Here is a 21,773-nt window from a genome sequence, read left to right on the forward strand (position 1 = left end):
TCTTCCTGGTGGTTTAGGGGGTATCCAATATAGTTCTAGCGTCTCCTCTGGACTTTAGCAAAAAAAAACACCTAAAACCATCCCTCTCGCTCATTAGTGAAACATTAAATTTATTTGGCAAGGTGTTGACATTCTGATCTTGTAGGAAAAGTTTCCCACTGCAGTTGATTTGGGTGAACAAGAAAAAGAGAAAAAGACTTATTGTTTTCAAAATACTGCCTGAATTACAGGCATGTTTAGTACAATATTAATCCTCTAGACTGAGGCATGCCAGAAATGGTAGTCTCAAGCTGTGATTAGGAAGGAGGAGAAATAGAGAAGGAGACAGATAGGAGCAAGGAAGTTGCCTGTGAGAAATAGAAAGATTGTAAAGAAAACAGGAACATTTAAAAGATAGGAAACTCATTGATATTAAATTACAGCTGGCCAAAGCAGCCATCAAAAAAAAACTGTTCCCATATCATATAACTGTCCATTCCTTTCCCAACACAAAGGACTGATGTGCTGAGTAATTTCCAGGAAAAAAAGTATTAGAAGGGTTTTCTGAATTATAAAATCGAATTCATCTTCCTGTGAGGTGCAATACAAGCAAGGCTATGCAGTGGTCCATTGAGCAAAACTCTTGTTTCTAGCTCCAGCTAATGTCAAATGCAGTCTGAAGTGGAGGATCTTGTGATAGATAGACAGTACTAAACAACATATTTTTAAGAAAAACTTCTTCCTATCGACATTAGTCTTAAATCTAGTGTCTGTTTCCAACCAGAAGTTTTTTCCTAGTGGGTAGGCTTATTTTCTTCCCACTCTTCTGCATTTTATTCAGGAAGTATTTTGTCTCTATTTCTCTTTTGAATTCTCCCAAGGTTTTTAGCTTAGTGGTGCCTTGTAGTGACAAGCTTTAGTCATTTTGACTTGTAGAGATTTAATTGTTTCTACTGGTTTGGGGTTTTCTCTTACTTTCAAAGAATAGCCTCTTCTTTCATGGAAATGGGAACTCTCTTGGCTCTATATGCCTTCATTTAACCATTTAGTATTCTTATTCTCTCCAACTGACCCTTCCTATTTCTCTCCTTTCTAAATAAAGAAGTCACAGACAGTTTCAATCACTCTTCATGTGGAATGTTTTCTGCACCCATGACATCTCTTATCAGGCACTTCTATTAATAGAGAATTAGGGAATTGGAAATTTAAACTAGCACTAAATTTTGTGCCTGGGTTCTTGCTTGTAAAATAAGGCAAAATAATCCTAACTTGCTCACATACTTATTACAAATCTGTGTGCCAATTCTATTGCTTGCTTACACTTTTATTGAATATTTTGCCATTTTTGTTTTGAATCCAACAGCATCTGCTGTCTCCACTTCCACGCACAGTCCACCTTTGGGCAGAAGACACCATGATGAAAACTAATCTGGGTGTATGAAATTTGTTTTCCCTTTTGTAATTTATTTCTGCCATTGCATCATCAGTGTTTGATAGGTGACACTGGTTTTGTTTTTCTCCATCACAAATGTCACCTGGGAGGTCAGTACAGTCATTTCTGCTTCTCTTTCCCTACCCCTACTGACAGTGTGCTCAGCAGGGATGTAGTCTGGAGTAGCTGCTGGAGGATGGCATCTCCAAATGGGATTAATATGTTCTGCAATTCCTATAAGAATTCCATACCCATACCTCCTATTTCAGTCTTCTTTCATCCTGCTCATGAGCACTTTAAAACGAATGCAGCTACCATCAGGCTTTAATATGTCAGTGTTTATTAAGATTGTACATGACCAACTAAAGAAATTATTCACAGAAATTAGACATAATCTCAGCACACAATCCATGACTGAGTGAGCTTTTCTAAAATCCTAAGCAGGGGTTTTTTTTACATAGTTGCCTCATGGATCCAGCCAGCAATGCTAACTCAATACCCCCCAGAACATCTCGGCACAGCAAGTTCATAAGTTCAGCTAGCAATTTTCTTCAACACAAGTGTCAGGGACAGGACTCTTGCAGCAAAGTAAAGGGGGACATATTTCAAGGCATAGCCACAATTTTAATTCTTTTCCCCAATATCTGCCAAGTCATTCAAAACAAAAGGAGACTGCTGGCAAGACTTCAAAAGGAGGCTTGTGGATGAAGTAACTCATGATGCACTACTTTACCTGGCTAAGCTCTTGGAGACAACAAAGATAAAACACATAACTTTTGGGTCAGCCAGGAACCTCTTTGCAAAACTACAGATGGAAAGTTGCCTGGTCATTGTAAAGTAACAAGGTATTCAAAGATTACAAAGCAGTACATTGCTCTTTCATTTTGGATATTCATTTCTGCAAGACATAAATCAAGCATATGCTTTAGAGATGAGAAATATCATAAAGGTGAAGCAGAATTTTACTCTACATGGCTATTTCCTTGGTGTTACTGCTAGTTATCAATTGGCATTTTCTTCTACAGTCATCCTAGAATATTGAAAGTTCTGCCGTAAAAAAGCAGATATTTACATAATGGACAGCAGAACTGGCCAGCTTCTTTTCCTTGGTGCTAAATTTTGATATTTGGTTGCATTTTAAATTGGACTAAAAAGGCATCTCTGAGTGTTTTGAGCAAAATTGAGTCACCAATGGACTAAACATGTTCCCAGGGAGGTATGGTGATAAAATATCAACTGAATCTGGTGGTGCATAACCATTTCCTATAACAATGAAAAAGGAGGAGAATAATGAAGACTGAAAAAAAAACAAACCAAAACCCCAAAAGAGGCAAACTCAAAATGCTTATGGTAATTTGTCATCATGGCCTATTGTTTGAAGCAGCATCTCAGGACAAGATTAGAGCAAGGATCCTAAAGGGGATAACATTCCAGCTTCAGTAATGGCACAGGATAGGGTATGGAAGAGTTACTGGCAGATGAAACAGTGTTAGATAGAAGACCACAAAAATCCTCAGGCCTTCATAAGGGCCACATCAAGAAAATCACTAAAATGAAGCTAAAACTTACATTTGTTTGGCTGGTAGAGAGAGCTAGTAAAAGAAATCAAAGGAAAATATTTTGAAGCAGCAAGCAACAGGCAATGTAATGGTTGTTGCTAATTGCTGGCTGCCTTAGGAAAGCTGAAGGGAAGCTCCAAGGCCAGAGAAGTTGCAGTAGCAATGTACAGATTCCTACCTATGCACACATGCATAATGCAAACAAATACACATGCATACATCCAAGTGTGTATGTGCATTGCTATTTTCCTTATTGCCTCTTCTGGTCATTCCAATAACATTGCCAGCATAATAATGAAGTGTCCTGCCACAAGGTCTGGAAATTCAGCCATCTGTACTTGATTTCTACTAGATGGTATTTCTGTGAAAGAATGACAAGGTGAAGCTATAAAAGCAGTTAATCTTGTTTATAAATTCTGCTGTGTCATACCTGTAATGTGCAAAATTGGCCCAGAAGTGCATTACAATGAAGTAACATACTATTTTCCCATCATAAATTAGTGTAACCTCACCCAATAGCAAACACATTTCAAAATCTGTTTCATTCTTATACATTTTTATACAGAACTTTGTCTTCCATTGTGCTATGGCTACATAGCCTAAACCCACTTGGATAAAACAGATTCAGTACTTCCACTAGCCTTTTCCCCTGTCAAATGTTCCATAATTACAGTCAAAAGTTCGAATTAAATAAAAATCATTTTAATCTCATAACCTATTTTATGGCAGGTAGGTAGGGAAAGGGACTTGAGCAGCTTCTTAATCACAAGGCAGGAGAGACTGTCATATAGTTCCTATGTCTCTTACAAATGGAATAAGCAGGGATTGTAAAATACTGTCTTAAGCTTGTGTCCACACACAATGTGGTCTGTCATATTTAGCAGATTGACAACAGCATTGAAGTAAATTTAGTAACAAATTGTTAGATTTTTGGCTAGTTACTCTGAGGGGAAAAAAAAAAAGGCATGCTGAAAAATAACTAAGCAGCACTTTTTATTTGATAACCTTGCTTATAGGCAATTTTAGCACCACATCAATCCAGCAGTTCCATAGCATTATGTGGCAGCGTGAGTGTGAGAAGATGGCCAGGCTGGCACTGAAAAATAAAACCACAAGATTTATGGAAGGGAAGGCTGTCATCAGTTGAGATCTGTATGTGTCCTTGACTAGTAGCAGAGGACAAAGTGTGTCAAGACATTTTGCATCTTTCCAACCAGGCAGGTCTGTTTCGTTCAGTTATTCCTCAGCTCCTCCTTCTGCCTAGCCCTACTGGCTCCAGTGACAGAACTGAAATCCAAGAGGAGATATCTGTTGGGGACACTGTCTTGGGGGTATTTTACCCTCCCTTAAATAGAGATCGAGTACATGGAGTTTTCCATTCTCATTGCAATGAGAATGGAAAACTCTTCATCTCTCAGTATTTCTTTCAAGCTTGTTTTTTCCAGGGTTGGGAGAAGGGAGGGGGTTTCAAAAGCAATGTGGCCTTCTGCCAACAGAAGAGATGTGTTTCAGAGTCACTGGATGACCTGTTATGATACAGGGAAGTATTTGATGAAGCTGACAGGACTGTACTAGAGCAGATGCCTTGGTTGGTAGACAGGTGTGACAGACAAGAGTCTCTGCACATGTGAGCCAAAGTGGAACTGGAGAGTTACTGTTATTCATCATCAGTCTGTCAATGTTAAGGTGGAAAAAAAAAGAAGTCATATAAGCTATTTTCACCCAACAGTGTGGGATGTCCTCTGGAGTGTTTTTCGAACAGGTCAAAATTCATAAAATACTGTTACAATTACACGATTAACTTCTAGCCAAAAATATCCACAGAAAAACTTACAGATGAAAGTCTGAATTTACATCTTCAGAATGAAAGACTTTCATAGACCAAGGACAGATGCTTTGCACATATGGATGATAATTTATTATGCCTTAATCATCTTTATCTTATGTTTACTAGAAAAGTCATATAAATATGTCTGAAAGGCTTTTAAAAGATGTTTGTCATTTAGCTTTAGAAAGTGAGGAGGGTTTAAAATTACTTTGATGAAGCAAAAGATTAAAAAGTCTAAGGGAGGCTTGGATCCTTTCAAATGGGTCCCTTTCTATCCACGCTGAAGTTTTTACAAAGGATTTCTATGATCACACATTCACAATGGGGATGATTGTTCATGCTGTAAATATCTCTATTGTTCATATTCTAAATATCTCTAGTCTTTTTCTGTGTGGTCTGCCCAAAATTAAGGGGCTCGCTGAAGTACTGCAGTGTTAGACTGACATAGATGGAAAATCAGACTCCTGGCCATGTAAGGGTGCCAGAGTCAAGACAATGTCATGCATAAATATTGTGCTAATGAGTTATGTGTGGGTTGTATATGTGAATAAGTGTATTTCAGAAAGGTTTAGCTTGCTGAAGGACAATGCTTCCTCCAAAGTCCTGTCAGTCAGGAAGTAGCTGTAGCTCAGCTTCCCTCCCAAGGTATCAGAGGAAAAATCATATCTGTGGGAGCTGGAGAAGGAGAGTATTTCTTTGTTTCACAACCAGTGTTTGCTGAAGTATATTGGTCCCCAGTTCAGGGAAATTTTTCTGTCTTACTTTTGCACAGCAATAATTTATTTTGCTGTTATAACAGTCCAACCTTCATAAAAGAGATATTGCTCAGTACTTATAGTAACAGCTCTACTAATGAGCCTGATATGGGCAAAAGTTTTCAGTGAGAGAGTGACTATTGAAACTTTGATCTCCACTGGAGACTCCAAAAACAAACTCCTCAGGTTTCAAATTTACTGGCAGTCTGACACATCACTGCCATAAACACTAGGACAAAGAGAAAAGATTTTTTTATATGTCCACATATAGAAGGATATTAATTATGAGTTGTGACTGCCTGCAGAGCAGCTGTGGCTCTTTTAATGAGTAGTCTTCCAATGGCTGAAATAAAATGTCATGACTGGTGAAGATTTGCAATTGGAAAAGCTATATAAGCTATTTATAAAAGAAAATCAACCGTAAAAAAATACTTGCTAAACGTTTCTGGCTTCTGTAGTGCAGCTGTACGCTGAGCTCCTTAGTCAAATGTCTATCCTCATCACTGGTATAACCTCCCAGAAATAGCTTGGTTTAGAGTTTGAGGTCATTTAGATTAGAGTTCTCTCTCCTGAAGCTGGAGAATAACTTTGTCTTTTCTATAAAATGATCCCAAAACTATCAACCATGCTGATGTTTTCTAAGCGATTCATTAAACAGTGGTAGGACTCGTACTTTACCAAGGGATTTTCCCAAGGGATTTTCCCTAGAGTGATAGGAAGGTATCAGGACAAAATAGCTTTACAACCCAAATCTATTACAATATTCTAAAATTTTCCTGAGACTAACCCAACTCATATGAAATTGCATCATTTTAGGCAAGCTGACATATTCCTGCAAAATTGCAGCCAGGTGCACCGTGGTGCCTTAGCAATAAAAGAGCAGAGCAGGCTGCGGCGTGACCTTCCCGGCGGCGCGGCAGCGGGGCAGGGCGAGCCGGGCTCGGCGCTCCGGGCGCAGCGCGGCCCCGCAGCGCTCCGGGCACCGCGGCCGGAGCCCGCAGCTCCCCGCTTCCCCCGGCCGCAGCCTCCGCTCCCCGCCGAGCCCTCAGCCTGCCCGCCCGCAGCGAGGTGAGTCCGCCCGCTCCTTCCTCATCCTCCGCTCCTTCCTCATCCTCCGCTCCTGCCTCATCCTCCCCTCCTTCCTCATCCTCCCCGCCGCCCCGGGAGCGCCCGCGGGCGCGTCCCTCTGCCGCAGCCGCCCGGGCGCGGCGGGTGTCTGTGCACCCCACGGGACCCCGTGCGGAGGGAAGCTGTTAGACGGTTCCTAAGGAATTTCCCAGGTAAAACACACCGGAAAACCCCACAAACAGGCAAATAATAAAACCCCCAATTACGTTAGCTTGTCTTTATTTATTGCCCAATTGAAAATGAGCTTCAAATGACATGCTATGGAGACAAGAGAGGGTTTGGGAAGGACAGTGAGCACTGAGGGACTTTTAAAGAGTCGGAGAAATTCATCTTCCTTGTGGAGGAAATTAAATGTTTCTGGTGGTTTGTTGTTTTTGTCTTTTTGTGTTGTAATGGTTTGGGGTTGGGTTATTTTTTTGGTTTGTTTATTTGTTCATTTCCCAGTAAGTCACCAACAGACATTTTATGATGTTAGCCACAGCTCAACACTCTGTTGGAAAATATTTTTGTTTCAGAGTGGATAAAGCATCAGGAGTGCAGTAAACATTTTAAACTTAGAACTGCAACAGATACAGTAAATCACATGTTGTTTGCGTGTTGGAGCAGGAATCCCTGGAGCTGCAGCAAGTTCAGTCCCCACAGCAAGTTCACCTTGGGACAGTTCCCGGAGCATCTTTGGCTTTTGGAAGGCACTTTTTATGGTTCATTGTATTTTCCCTATGGCACACAGATCTCAGTACTGGTTGATAGGTAAAACTGGCCCCATTTTAGGCCCCTGACTTGTGCCAAATGCAGGAGATGAGAAAAACTAAGGTGCCTGGCTGAGTTACTTGGCAGTGGATGGAAACAAGAGATGAATCCAAGTGAGCCTCTTTCCCTCCAGATCTAGTTCTGGAAGTGGTTTGCCCTCTCTGATGGTAATACAGGGAGCCAGCACCCTAACACAGCCTCCTAACACAGATGTGGCAGTTGTACGTCCTCACTTGGGTGAAATCTAGCTCAGCTGTCATCACACCATGTCCTTGTCTTCTGCAGACAGTGGTTATTGATGGTGCACAAAGTACCTCCCAGTCTGACAGCTGTCAAAGAGAGGACACCTGTCAGCCAGAGAGAACTGTAGCTGTCTCATTTCTAGACAGCAAATAGAATGAAAACAAATGAAAACCTTCCATTCCAGTCTGTTTATTTTTTTATTATTATTTTTTCTCTTTTTACTTCCCCTGTGAGTTCATAAACTGAGTTATTGTAGCTGTTACAGAAATATTATCTGGTTACTGGTGGGATGGGAGGTGTCCCTCAGTCTGTATGGGAGGGATGTGGTCTCACTTAAGATGTGGTTCACAAAATGGAAAAGTTTGTGTAAAGGGAGTTGCCTCTGTTCCGCTCTTTTTTGAACAGGTGCCCACATTACAAACACCACCACAGCCTGCAGTCTTAGCAGAGAGGTTAACAAATTGGCTGATCCCAGCTATTCTTTCCAAATATCCTTGTGCTCTAAAATGCAACAGTACTGCTCAGTGAGAGTAAATCAGTAAGATGGTGGCCTGCCTGCACTGCCACATCTCTGTGTAAAAGAGTTTTAATTTTTGCTTCATTTTCTGTATTAGAAGCCTTTATTTAGGTTAAAGGATTTCTTCTTCCTTAAACTCCTTTCATAGCTTTTTGCATTATTAAGGCATAGAGAGGCATTCCATCATCAAGTTTTAAAGGACCTAATAAAGTTTGCCTGTAAATTAAGATTGTGTCACACCAAGGGGTTGGCGAAAGAGAGAACAGTTCTGTGACAAAGCCAATTTAATACAGCCATATCTGTGTAAAGCAGAGACTGGCAGGAGTAAGCGCCTCAGAGTCTAAGCTTGTTAGTTAATTAAGTTATTAGCAAACTTTTAGAGTAAGCTGTGTTCTCAGGAAATGAAATCACTGTAAAAAAATAACATGATAGCAATCTTGCTTCTTTACATGATTTTAAGAAACTATAGAAACTATTTAAACTATAGAAACTATTTAAAGAAACTTTCACTGATGTGCACACACAGTGCAACTGGAAATTTTCTTCCAGTTTACTTTCAGTGTGGGTGTTTTTTGGTATTAATTATAGCCTATAAATGCTTTCTTCATTAATTTTATCATAGTCTTTGTGCAATTTATTTTGAAGTTAATTATTATTTAAATGCATATCATTGATCATACTGGTTTAAGGGTACTATTCAGAGTATTTTAGAAAATGGAAAAAAAGTGTTAATCTAAAACTTTTCCAGATAGCTGATCACAAATATAATATTTTTTGTTTGTTCTGAGTGCATCCTCTACTAGTGTAACACATTTACACATGCCATATGTATTTAATGTGGTACTGTTTTTCTTGTTTGCTTTCCAGACATCATGTCAGAACTGTGAGGGCCATTTATCATCACATTTTCCTTTCTCCAACTAAATTCTGTTCCACTTGTTCTAATTCCTAACCTGTTGGTATGGACATTGATAAGACACAACAAAATTCAGGGATGCTTTGATGTTGTGGTGTCCTCCTTTGTATTTTCTTCAGCAAACACAGTCAGTGGTATAGCACAGATGACACTGCAGCTAGAAGGAGACGAGCAAGGGGAGTGGAAGAGCTGCTGGCTCAAAACCACTTGTATGATATTATCTAAAGAGGAATGAACAGTTGGGAATTTTCCAGGTGCTGGTTCTAGGTGCCATTGCAGCTATCAGCTCTCTGACTTTTAAGGTGACCTCCAGAAACATGCTGGTCAGTAATGACTAATAATAGAAACAAGGATAGACTGTTACTCCTCTGTTTTCCTAAAGACCTGGTACCACTCCATTTTCTAGACAGAAATGTGTTTCTCAGATTGAATTATTGCAAGTCACTCTCTCACAATTACAAAAATGGAAAGTAGACTTAGTTCAAATGAACACTCCCATGGCAATATTTCCCTTTCTATTGCTTCCCAAAGCAATACTTTCAGTGCTTGTATACATTTCATAAGTGTTACCAAGTGTGCATGGTATTACAGCTTTCTGGTAAATGGAGACAGGATATTAGACATAAACACGGAGGTCACTCAGCACCGGAAAGAGCTGCCAGGCACGCTCTAGCTAGAGGAAGGAACCAGCTGATACTGAAACCAACTGCTGCAATCAGTATCTATCTATATACATTTCAGGCATGAACAGCATTCAGAGTCATGTGAAAGAAGGTGATGTGATATTTTGGAGAAAAGTACACCAAGGGCATATTAAAGACACTTCAGAGAATTTAATGCAACAATTACTTTCTCTTTTATTTAAAAAAAATTCAATTAAGCTTAGATCAGAATAAATCCACAGTCAGGAGAGATTGGATAGACTAGACCTCCAAAATATAGTTCTGGAGGCCAGAAGATGCCAAGAAGGGACACAAGAAAACATCAAATTATATGACTGCAAAAAAGATGCCAACACACCTAGGGAGGTCATAACTTAAGCTGTCGGGTTTCCAAGAATATCCATTTGAGTAGCACATGGTTTCTTGTTTCAAGACAGGCATCAAAGTAGCAGTTCTGATATATTAGCAGACAGGCAGACTGAGGATGTCAATAAATGCAGCAGTCTTTGATGAGATGCTTTTCTCAAATGTGGCATGTTGATTAATCTGCTAATTAAAAGTGAATGTATGGAGCGACAATGATCCCAGTCTTGTCTACCCCACAGCTCTGCCATTGCTGTCACTGGCAGAGCACCCCGCAGCACATACTGCTCAAACTGACAGAAGGAGTTTTTCTGGCATAGTTACACCACCTCCCTAAGTGATGTAAGTTGAGCCAATATAAGCTCTCTCCTTCTGGCAAAGTTACGTCCACACCAGGAGTTCTGCAAACATAGCAATATCTGCTGGGGACGTGAATTTTTCACACCGGCAACTGACATAGCTATGTTGGCAAAACATTATAATTTGGAACAGACCAGGGAAAAAATGCATTTATCACCCCATCCTCAGCCATTTGCAAAGCATTAAAGAGTCCTTAATACTTACATTTCTCTTAACGGTTGTATTTTGCAGACAGAAATTCTTATTTCAGTGAGAGGGACAGTGTGTTGTTATATTTATTAAAAATGCACTGCTTCCTAATTCTTAGTGATTTCTATCTGTGAGGTGTCTCGTGATGGCATCTGGAGTATTTATAAAATATGAAAATAACTCAATACAGTTTGAGTGTTCTACAGAAGCATAACACTTTCAGTGACAGACTGAATCCTCTGTTTGGCTGGAATTTGTTTGGTCTTCCATCCTCACTCCAGCTAGGCTGGGAGTATACAGCACGCACAGCCACGGTACCTGGCACTGCACCACCCAACTCCGTGTGTGTCCTCCTTTTCAGAGTTATGGTCAGCATCTGTAGAGGACAAAACATGCAAGTTTTTTTTCAGAAGAAAGTAATTTTACTGTAAGCAATCTTAACAAAGTTGGTGAAGAAGCAAGTTGTTCGTGCAATGCAAACCAGAGTGACTTTTGCGCAAAGCTCAAGTAGGCACCTTCAGCCTGGAAAAAATGCAGCTGTCTCCTTGTAATCTCTAATTGTCTCATCACTAGTTGTTCCCAGTTTCCACAGAACACCAGGAGCAGGGGGGGAATTGCGAATGCTTGCATTGGCATTTCCCTTTCTGCTGCATCAAAGGTCACCCCGCCTTGCTGGGGGTTACCATCTCTCCCCTGGGCTAGATGAGATGGAGCTGGGAGCATTGTCTAGCCCGTGTCAGCCAGAAAGAGATGGGTAAGCAATAATTCACTGTTTAAACAGGCTTTAAGTAAGTTGGCTCATTTTAAGCAGCAATTCTAGCAATAGTTCAGCCAGAAAATCAGGAGTGGGAGGGTGTGCATAACCTCTAGGAAGAGGGTGGTGACAAGTAGCTGGCTGAGGGTTGCATATGGAAACCACTTCTAGTGGCACAGCAGCAGCCAAAGAAGTATGACTATGCTGACTGTTAGCACTGCTGGCAGCTTGCTACTGGCTTTATCTGGATGGAAATTGTCTAGATCACTCACTCAAAAAATGCCTATGACTGTAAAATGGGGAAGGGAGTGGAATTTCTAATATTCATGGGGTATCTTCTATCTATCACACATAAAAAAAAGAAAAGGAAAGAAACTTTCTTAATCAAAAGGAATAAAGTAAGGGTAAACGTAGGCAGGAGATCAAAAGGCATCTCTGCCAGTGAAATCCATTAGCCTTGAAGTAATCTCCTAAGGGAACTGAAGACATTCCCATTGCTTGAGATATTTAAAACTAGGTTAGACAAAACACTAGGAAGTGTACAATGGAGGACAATCCATAATCAGCAGGGAAAGGGATTAAATAGTCTTAATAAGCCTTTAACATACATTCTGTGATTTCAGTGCCAAGACTTCACATGTCCCTCTGCTCTGTCTCCTCCCTGCAGCTGCCATAATGGAAGATTATGAAATCACTGTAAATGTGAGCAATTAACTATTGTAATAGAATTTGATAATGTAATGGTGCTGCATTTTTATTCCTCTTAGTCTCAACTAAGACTCCTTTTACAGTGGATTTAAGTTGACTTTTTAGTAGAGCTATTGCAATCTTCCAGCACAGAGATTTAGAGTGATGTGTTTGTAGTAATTCCTTTGTGTTTCAGGCAGTGATTTTGTTTTTAGTTAAACATATCCTTTTTTCCCCCCTAAATTTCAAAATTCCTAAGTAGTTTATCTAAAAAACCCATCTTTAACTTCTGTGTTTAATCGCTCATCATTATTATCCCACATCCTTCTAAATTTTTTGTCTTTTGAGAGCTCAGAAGTGCCAAGAGGTTTGTCTTAGTGAATCAACAGGTAAAAGATGTGCTTTGTGGCATAAAGATGAATTAGTATTTATATCTCTGTTCTGTAAATGTTAAGTCACCGTGGAAGTATTCAGATCAACAATGTATGTTTATAAACATCTGTCTAAGAAGAATTTATTGCTTCGCAAATACCACTGTTTGCTATGATCTCTGATAATTTTTCACATTTCCTGTTGTGTCAGTTTGATACTGTGTCCATAGGTCCAGATGACTGCTTGAATCATGTTCACACTGGAACATGGGGTATTTTGTTTAGTTTCACCAGGGGAGAGGCCAGCACTGTGGTGCAGAGAGGTCCTACCAGGGGAGACAGCTCAGTGAAATCAAGTTTCATGCTTAAGGTAAAATGAGTTACAATGACTTGCAGTTGACAGCTTTTAGTTTACACTCTGATGGAATTCCTGGGAAGAATTGCTTTGTATGTACACATCCAAAAAGCCAAAGTCACATTGCAAATGAACTAAGTTTAAATAACACGTGACATTCTGTGGTTTCTTTGTGTAATTTTGCATGAGAAATATTGTACCCATAAATCAGGGCTAGTCAGTTTTGGTCTTTTGCATATTTAACAAATTTCTATAAGTAATAAATGACATTCAGCTTGGGTATAAAACTGTCTTCAGACAGCTGGGAATTCACAACTAGAATAAGAATCTTATGCAAAAAAAATGTTGTTTAAATCAGAAAAATGGTGATTTATAAATGGCTTTTTAACAGAGAGGTTATTACCGTTCTGTGGAGTTACAGCTGGTAACGCTAATGATAGATGTGGCAGTGGGGAAGGAATATGATGATTGAAAAGTGGGCTCCATTTTCTTTTTCACACCCAAGGGGTGCTTACAGCAGCAGATTCTCTTTTGTGCTCTCATTTTCAGTGGGATTGATCAAATGGTTACCTGCAAAACCTTCAAGTGGTACGCACATAAATCTAGAAGAAGCCCTGACCATAATTTCAAGATCCAGATTGAATTTTCTGTACGTAACATCATTAAGAAGAAAGCTTTGTGCTAGGTAATTGATTTTTTTAATGTCTTGAGAATTAATTTTCACCTGGAAAAATTATGGGAGCCTTTTTACAAATGAAGTAAACAACTATATTACACTGTGGGAGGTGGACCCTGACATACCCATTCATCTTAAAAGCATTCATTCTTATCAAACCACTTCAATTCTAGCCTAACTTTTTGGATGACAAAGCATTGCTCAAAGGTGAGGAACTTATTTGATGTTACTTGCCAATATTTCATTATTATTGATCTAAAATAGAAATAAAGGTCAGAGAATTTAGAACAAGGGTGAATTTGGCCTTTAAGCTGCGTCTATAACAATATGATTACAGCCTGTTTTTCCCTTGCACCTTAAAACTCAGTATAGATTGCTATATTAGCAGTTGTTTCTTATTTTCCTCATCCTATTCTTTTGACAATGAGAAAAGGGAACACATGGCTTATACTTTAGTAAATTTAAAAGTGCCAGTAAATGCTCTCTGGCATTGAAGAGCCTGGCATGGAGTATTCCACATCTACACAATTGCATTATTTTCTGAACAATGACCACCTGCAAACTGCCTTTCTCTGTACTGTGCCAGCTCCCAGACTCTGCCCAAAAACTGCCAGGAGAACTCAAGCTGGCCCAGACTGAAATCACTACAAAGACTATTTTTGCCATTTAACTGTTATGTGCATACTGCTGAATGTCAATTTTTCCGTGTTCAAAATTAGTTATGAGCTACAACCATGTCTTTAGGATTTGGTTTGCCACATTGGATGTGAGATCACAGATATGTTTGAAGCTTTTTTTTTTTGTTTGCTCTCTTGGTATTTGAAAATCTCCTAAAGATAGAAACATTAAGCCAGAACACACTGAACACACAGATGTTTCTTGGCAACATGTTTGATGTACAAAAACAATTACAAAGAGGCATAGTCATAACTTCTGCCCTATTCCTATTCAGGTAAGAGAAAGTGCAGCAAATGAATGGATAGATAATATTTTTCTAAGGTAAATAAGCTGTTCTGTTTCTGTTTAGGTTCTTTGGCATGGAGGCAGACGATTTTCTACTTGTCTTAGCAAAACAAATGCCATTTTTTCCCAGATAAAGCAATTACTAGAGAAGATACAGCAATGCACAACACCAGTTGGAGTTATCCAGATTATCTTCTCTTAATTCAGAGAATTTGATAAATAATGACACAAGAAAATATTCTGTCCCTGTGATATTTGGTTGCATTGAGATCCACTGTCACCCTTGGCACCACTGAGGTGACTCCAACATGAAGGCTTTCCAGTATCTAGGAATCCCTTCTCACCAGGAGAGATGATCCTGCCCAAAGCCCTTTTCCAACCCTGGAAACTGCCCTCACTGATATTACTGTTGTGTCATTTCAATGGTATAATAATTTACTTAGAAGTCAAATACATCTGTGGTTCAAGTCAGGATCCTTTATAAAATGACTCATTGTGTTTAAAAAAATGTAGTGATGTGAACTTTAAGAGTTTTCCAATAGCTTGTTGAGTATATTATTTTAAGTAAATGTAGTTTAACATTTACCCATTTGACACTGTTGTTGTCAATGTGATAATATTTCTAGCTTAAATCTGTGCTATCTAGGCTAGAGTTTTCTCTGAGTTTTAACACAAAAAATAAAGCAGGAGCAGACAGAGCTCGTGTGACTTCTGGAGAAGAGCCCCTAGCATTGGCATAGCTATATGAATACTTGGGAGTTGCCATAAGTTCAGGTGGCTCCAGGGTACGATGAAGAACCTGTCCAGACACACATTTATTGCAGCTGGATGGTTTTGCTTATAGAGCTGGGATCCCAAAACATCCATCTGGAAAGCATACTGAAGGCTTAAGGAAGCATAAGCAGCGTTCCTGATGATTTTAGGAAAAACTGTCTAAGGAAATTTGGTAAGACTCCAACTCACGTTTGCATTTCTTTAACCCCTTTGGCTTAAAATCCTACCTGGTTGACTAAGCCAGAAGGAAAATTAGCTGGGGTACATTCAGACATTTCCCAGCTATTTCATCTGGGTCATTCGATCCCATAGCAAGCCAATCAACTCATCATAAGATAAGAATAAAAGTGAGTTAAATAACAAAATGAAGAAACTGGATTTTAATCACAGAGAGTTCACTGTAAACTTAAGAAGCATGTGCAGAGTAACTGGATGGATCAGAGCTGTATTTGCTATATGAACTGTATATGCAGTCACAAGTGAGGTGATCAAACAGCACCCTACACTGCAGGGAACTTTCAACATCAAGTCACCTGTGGTGCCCAGATGAGTAAGGATACTTTGGGCATTGTATCCTTCCTGTTGATATGACATAGCCAGCTGCATGAGAATTTTAGTATGATGGGACAGATTAGATCTGTCTTGATAGGGCTATGCAAAGGATGGACCCAGTTGGAGGGACTGGAAGGGTGCTCTGGGCTTCTTCTGTGCTTGTGTCCCTGCCTGACCTTTGCTGTGCGGCTGTTGCATTTAAACAAAAAGGATATTTTGTCCTGGCATTCCTGCAAGCCTTATCTGGGAGTAAAGAATCAACCCACTACATCTTGTGCTCTGTATTTTTATGAGTGATCATTCTGCAGCCCGCACTATAATCACAGAGTTATCCTCAGTAGGATTTATATAGATGTCTCTTTTAAAAATGTGACCTTCAAGTAGAGTAAAAACAAAAGACATGTGAGAAGTTGCTAAACATTTGTTTTATTTTAGCTGTGCTGGCTGTAGAAGCAATGGAAATATTAAAAGTGTTTTTCTCTCCTGTTAAAAACATGCAGATTTGAATACCCTAAGAACACAATCCTAATGGAAAAAGTGTTCTTTTCATGTAACCCATTCTTGGAGTAAGAGTAATTTCAAACAAGCAGATTATCAGTTTTATTTTATTTTTTGTAAAAACTCCATGTATACAAGATAATTGAAGGTGTAATTTTAGACTTTTTATAGTTTTAGCACAATAAAATATGGTAAAATGTAGAAAAATAATCATATGATGTCATCCATTTAGTGGAATAATATTACTTTAAATACAGGTAATGAAAATCTTTGTGTCACTGAAATCAGTGGGAAAATTTCAGTGGCTTTTAAACAGAGCTGTGGCTTAGTTTTTCTTCCTGCTCTGCTTGTTTTTCAAATTTCATTGCTTGGATTTACATTTGAGAGGGCTCTTATTTATGCATACAGATTTATACATATGTGTGTGTTCGTGCAGAAATCAGCTTGAAGAGAGTTATCTATTTGCTTTTTTTGGAGAGGGCCATTACAATGACAGTGTTTGTCAGGGTATACCACAATTACCTCTGATTTCAGTGACTGGAAACAGATGAGCATTGTAGCTCCTGTTAAACAAATACCGAGTTGACAGGACAGCTTCCAGGTTAAAAACCAAGCTATATTGCTAAATAATCTAAAAATCCGTCTGTGCCATCCAGGCAAAAGACTTTGGGTGAAAGGGTGAGGGTTTTGGTAGCATCACACTGGTTTGTCTCCACTCCCACTGAGCTGATGGGAGCACTGCCCACAGCTTCAGAAGAGCGGGGCTCAGCAGTACTGCTCACAGGAGTCACATCTCACACCATTTGCTCTTTCTACTTACTCCAGAAAGAAAAAATGGCTTGACCTATGCATAGCTTTGTTGTGCTTAATTTGCCAGCTGGTGAGTGTCACATGTTTAATTCGGGCAATGTAAATAACAATCTCTTCAGTAGCTGAGATTTTCACTGACAACACAGTCGCTGAGCTTAGACAGCCGATTGCTGCTGCTGTAGAGCTAAGTCCTTAAATATTATCAAACTAATACCCTTGTATGGTCACACTGGATACAGATTAGTGAAAGCCATAATCCTATTTAATTTAACACAGTCCCAGGGATTTTCCTCTACAAAGAATTTGGTCACATGCATACTGCATAATTTGCATAGTTCTTAAATATATGGACCCTCTCTAGGAGCAGGGCTGTCTGCCAATTTAATGGCAGTTATTAAATCCCATTGTACTTTATACCACAGCCCAGATGCAGGTATATGCTAGAAAAAGCTCCTGGTTAGTTAGAATTTGTTGTGGCTCTGAGCTATGCCACAGCTAGTTCTCTCAGGTCATCTGTTTCAGCCTCAGAGGAGGGTGTTAACCCTCAGCAAAGGTAATATGACAAAGGACTGCAATTAATTTTAACCACAGTGCAGCCCAGCCAAGATCCAGCTGTCCAAGGACTCAGACAGATAAAAACTGACTGTGCTTGTACTGTCACAAATTCTAGGGTTTGTGGTTGAGCAACTCATATCTCAGTCATAGGAAAGGTCTGATTTTTATGTGCTGAACACAGTTAAGTTCATTTGCCTTCAACAGCATGTGATATCTCTGAGACTAGAGCTGATTAGACTTGGAGAATTAGGGCTACTCTTTTTTGTTTCTGGATTTTTTTTTTTTCGGTTTCCTTCTTTTTTGTCCCCCCATGCAGAACTATTGTCTGTATGGAAAAGGAGACACTGTCCCCTAGTCAAGGTCTCTTAGCTAATATCATTGCTTATCACAGGGCAGCTGCAGATTGCTAAGACCATGTGCTTGGCAGTCACAGACACACTGCAGACCTCACAGGGCACAGATGGTACAGATCTGTTGGGTGACCCTGGGCAGAGCTATGGGAGTCTAGAGGAAAGGAGATGTGCTGAAAGCAGTAAGCTATGTGGTCAGCACTGTGTCTGAACAAGTACTGAATCCCAGCAGGCTGAAACCACAGGATGATCTGCCACCTAGTCAGGACCTTCCTTTCCAAGCGCAGCATCAGTCCAGCTAATCTTGCAGGGCTCTTAGTTCAATTTTTTTTTTTTTTCCTGTTATGCAATGTTTGCAGCCGTTTATAGGCTTTAGGTATTTATTGCAGGGAAATGATGGTGAAATTTTGATAAACAGATTTCAGGGTAGTCAAGCAGCTCCAGACACAGGGAGCAATCTTCCACCCTTATTTTCCTGGCAATTTCCAAGCATGTAGGGACAAATATGTGGCCTGGCTGATTTCCATGTGTGAGTGGCCCTGCTGTCTTTAAGAGGGCTTGGTATATAAAAGCAGCTCAGGCACAGAAAGTTCTTCACCCTCTCCAGCACCATGCTGGAGGTAGAAGCTTTTCCCTCCAGGAAGCAGAGAGTGGTTTGAGCTGATTAGGTTTCCAGATTATTTTCAACAACTTAGGCACCAGCTGAATGGCTGTTGGCTTCAAGAACAGAGTAATTATTAATATTATTACTACTATTACCATTAGTAATAAAATAATGCTTCTTCCAAAATTGCCTAAGGAGCAAGCTGAGCTATAACTTCATCTTGCTAGGTGCCCCACAGTTTTGGGCTGTCATTCAAGAACACAATAAATCCTGCTTCAGGGTTCCCATTGCTGGATCAAAAGCATCAGAGCCACAGGAGCCAAAATGCTGATGTTTTATGAAATAATGCTTTCCCCAACCATCCACTGTGGTACCGAACCAACCACAGCCTGTTTTCTCAGTGCTAGCAGAGTCAGCATAAACCCCACATCAGGTGCTCCCAAAGCTCAGTTGTGTGACCTCCTCTGGGTCAAAACCTCACTGATCACAGGACTGTTGTTGCCTTTCATGGCAGCATGGTCTCAGAAGACCCAGTGGTTTTCTCCTGAAGATCTTGCCAACTACACAGACAAGAGATGTGTCAGGGTAGAAGTTTAATGGCAAAGTGAAGGGAATGGAAAGATGGTGTTTGGAGGGATGGAGAAGGAATGAAAGATTGTGAGGAGAACACACCAATGGAAAGGTGAGGGAGGGTGAGGATGCAGAAAAGCAAGGAGAAATCAGAAAAGATAGATGGATGGAGAAGCTGTTAAAAGAGAAGCTGAGAAAGAAGAGACAGAAGAAAGAGACAATACAAAGGGAACTGGAAAGCCTGGGCATAACTCTGGGAAGTTGCTGTGCTGTGCATTCCCCTAGCTGGGTTTCCCCCAATATCTTCCTGTGAGAAAAACCCAGAAAGCATTCCTCTTGCTCACAGGTAGCAGAGATACCTCACTGACACTCAGAAACAAACCCTTGCCACATCCAGAGCTATAGTTCCTTCTTTTACCTACTCTTGTCACTGGTGTTTGCTGTTCTTACGAAAGCTTCTTTAGTCTGGCAGAGATCAATAAGGCATAAAGGACAGCAGCTGCCTCAGGAGCTTGCTCATCACAGAAGGATAAGCTACTCTGTCTTCTAAAACTGGCACCTTATCAGAAAAGCAGAACCTGATGACTTTCAGCTCTTGTTACAAATATTTACATGTATAGTTGAGATTTGTCAGTTTTACTACTCTCAGTGATGCACAGCAGAGTTTGCCTTATTTGCACTGTTTTCACATGCCATACATCTTTAATCAGACTCGAGCATTGACTGGTTTAACTTTTTTCCATTGATGGTTCCTGCATGTAGACTAGAAGAATTGCTATTGCTTTGGCTTTTCTGGTGTCACATCCTGAAGAAATTATAGGAAGTAACAATTAATCTTATGCCTCCTAGATCCTTCAATTTGATTATAAATTTGGATTAGTGACATATGTTTTGGCTGCTGCATCAAGATCCAATATTATACTTCTTTTTTTTTATAATTTCATGTGAAAACTAGAAGACAGCAATGTGTATGCATCTGTATGATGAAACATATTATCATAAGTAAAATGATTCTAAAATGGTATGGTATTATCTGATTCCAAGATTAGTAGGCACCATCATACAGTTCTGTCATCTGCAATACCCATCTTTTGCTCTGTTCTGGATTCCCCCTCCCTTACTTTCTGTCCCTGACTGGGGACTGTGCTGCCCCACAGCTGTAGGAAACCACAGAGCTTCTATGAGTGTGAGGTGTGCAGGCTGCAAAAGCAATGTTTGAACACCACAGTGCCACCTTGTTTTCTTTAAAGGTCCTGTGATACTACTGGGAATATCTGTGTCAGGAAATATTAAAATGCTGTAGTTGGTATCTTCTAGAGGCCAGATTTTCCTGCATACTTTTTCTTACCCTGCTGACCTGCTGATTTTTGTGTAACTTTTAATGAGTTTAGGCCTGCTATCCCTGTTTCCAAGAAACAAACAAACAAGCAAAAAACTAGTGATGGCTTACCTGGCATCTTTTAGTCTCTTAAAATGTGTACAATCACAAAATGCTGAGGTAATACACATTGCCCAAGGAGAATGTGGCTCCTGAATTGTCCTGGCAAGCAAGCTGAGGAATTGGCTTGTGAAGAGAGGGGAAGAAGAGAGAGAGGGGATCTGGCAAAAAAGCCACTGTATGTCTACCACAGTTGAAATATCTTTGATTTATTAAAAAGAAAGGGAAGGTAGCAATCTAATTTAGAAATGCTTCTTGTAAGATTGTGTAATTGTAAAAATCTGAAGTAAATACAGCCAAAGAAAAATGCTTTAATAAGTAAATAATAAGTGATTTATTATGCTTGTTAAAAAACATGCTACACTGCAAATACTATCTTCTAAATCTGTGAACTAGTAACAAGATCACTGGTCATAATCTTTGTTTCCTCTCTGCTTTTGAAAATGCCTCAGTATATAATAATTTCTTTACCTCTAAAAATGTATCTGTTTTACTGGAAACAGTGATGAAGCATTAGTTGCTATTAATGTCAGCTGAATGTTCCACAATTTTATTGTTTCTGCACACTGAAGTAAACTATGAAATTCTATTCCTTGAAATATATACTGATTATTTTGTATTATCTGAATTTATTTTACAATCCTGCTTCTATTGGAAAGGAAACTATATTGCAAAATTTAAAGGGAAAGAGGATGGGCATGTTAAGAATAAACTCAGAAAAAGCGACTGTGATCAGGTTATCTGTCATTGTGAGATATGTATCTATATATACACATATGTATTCCTGTCCTCAAGATTTACACAGCTTTATGGAAATTCTTAACCCTTGCTCTTTCCAGTTTTTGAGGAACTTGTTTTATGTGGTGGCCCTTTACCTTCCCAGAGCTTTGGTGTGAGTTTTGAGAGAGGTGGACCAGAATTTGCAATTCTGTGGGCTTCCTCCCTTCACCTCCCTCCCTCCCACTGGGACTTTCCCATTTTTCTCCTAGAAAGCCTGTTTTATTAAATAAATCAAGCTTAGACTCTAAAGCGTATTGAGCGTGCTGGCGGAGCCGGGAGGGCCAATGAAGGAGCCCGTGGGGGTGCGGGCAGCGCTGGAGCTCCCCGAGAGGAGCACGGGATCAGCCCCACATCC

At 39.8% G+C, this 21,773-nt stretch overlaps 1 protein-coding gene across 2 annotated transcripts in view; it reads left to right on the forward strand.

Moving 5' to 3' along the window:
* Window positions 1-6,519: 6,519 nt before the first annotated feature.
* SULF1 (sulfatase 1) overlaps window positions 6,520-21,773 on the forward strand; it is a 185,162-nt gene continuing 169,908 nt past the window's right edge. For both annotated transcript variants that reach the window (XM_059861906.1, XM_059861952.1), the window contains exon 1: window positions 6,520-6,621. The gene's annotated coding sequence lies outside the window, so the exon portion shown is untranslated. The remainder of the gene's footprint in view (window positions 6,622-21,773) is intronic.

This window comes from Haemorhous mexicanus, chromosome 1 (assembly GCF_027477595.1).
Source record: "Haemorhous mexicanus isolate bHaeMex1 chromosome 1, bHaeMex1.pri, whole genome shotgun sequence".
Classification (NCBI taxonomy): domain Eukaryota; kingdom Metazoa; phylum Chordata; class Aves; order Passeriformes; family Fringillidae; genus Haemorhous; species Haemorhous mexicanus.